This window comes from Etheostoma spectabile, chromosome 2 (assembly GCF_008692095.1).
Source record: "Etheostoma spectabile isolate EspeVRDwgs_2016 chromosome 2, UIUC_Espe_1.0, whole genome shotgun sequence".
NCBI lineage: Eukaryota > Metazoa > Chordata > Actinopteri > Perciformes > Percidae > Etheostoma > Etheostoma spectabile.
This window is the reverse complement of record NC_045734.1, coordinates 4,326,744-4,328,095: the sequence shown is the minus strand read 5'-3', so window position 1 is coordinate 4,328,095 and position 1,352 is coordinate 4,326,744. Positions and strand designations below refer to the sequence as shown.

The 1,352-nt window shown below is 37.8% G+C and overlaps 1 protein-coding gene across 1 annotated transcript in view; it reads left to right on the top strand.

The window, feature by feature from the left end:
* The window catches only part of LOC116702648 (excitatory amino acid transporter 3), a 22,365-nt gene that overhangs the window by 1,532 nt on the left and 19,481 nt on the right, over positions 1-1,352 (top strand). The window lies entirely within an intron of this gene.

Sequence of the window (1,352 nt, the reverse complement as noted above, 5' to 3'; positions counted from 1 at the left end):
ATAATAACAAAATATAAGAATAAAATATAAGAATATAAGAACAATCATTTACATATATACAAGATGGGAAAAACAAAATGTGCAACTGTTTAAGAATGCTAAAATTTAAATGAACCAATCGGGCCGGTTGCCCTTATTGCAATATTAAATGTATTGAGATCTGTTCATATGCCTACTTCAACAGCCTGTAAATTCATCATAAACTATATGAGGTTTTACACTGGAGACTGCTGTGGAAAAATGGGATCTGCTCAGATTAACTTGAGAGGATACAAATATAGGCAATTCAAATAGAAATGTTTAATATTTATAGGCTACGTAGATGTGTTAAGTTCAAAGCTACTGGCTCAACACAACAACATCATTTAATATGCATTATGCCTACTCATTCATCCAGATAAGACTAGTGCATGTATTGCACCGTGGGTCGGAGAGAAATGTATTGTAATTCTTCTGTATGTCTGGCACATATTGTAGAATTGACTAATAAAGTTGACTTGACTTGAAGTGGCAGGAGTTCAATCCAGTGTGGGTTCAATAAAGTCAACCTTATGTTATTGAATTTCGGCATATTCGCAATATAATTATTAGTTTATTAGTTATTATTTCAGATATCTAATCCAATTGTTAATACTTATCTTAATTTCAGATATCTATAATGAAGAAAAAAAAAATCATTCCAGATATACGTGTAATTTGACGACGCTATGCGTAGAAAAATGTACACAAAGTTGTAGTCAGATTCCAAATTCTTCTTTTATTTTGTTGACAGATTTGAATCAATGGGTTTTACAGAGGTTTTTATTTTATTTTGGATGTATCCTTTTATCACTGCATTAATCAGAATTATGGTGTCAACAGCCATTTAATTATCCATTTTTGCCACATTTTTAGGTATAAAATGTTACACAAATCAGGCTATGAATGACATCTGATAAAACCCCTCTGTAGATGCGTTCAGAAGCAGATAGGAGTGAAACTGGAAAGGTAATAAATGGGGGTCAGTTATAAATCTGACGAGGTTTCTCCCTCAGCACATGCTCCTCCATGGTGGTGGTGAGGAGCCGGAATAGTCTTGTATTCTTGGCACAGGATGCCCTCCCACGGTCAATGAAGTCTGGGATCCTGGAGGTGAGGCGATGTTTCTGCCGGTCCCTGAAGTTTATCCACCACGTCTGGCCAAGCGCGTTCTTCTGCGCATCGTGGTGGCGGAGGTTGTAGATGGCCAGAGCGTGGGCCAGGTCCTGAGGCTTTGTCAGTGGAAACCCATGCAGAGTACAAACAGTACTCCACCAGGGAGTCTTCATCTGGAGTGACCTCCGACAGATGGAAAAATCGGAGGCCACTCTTCC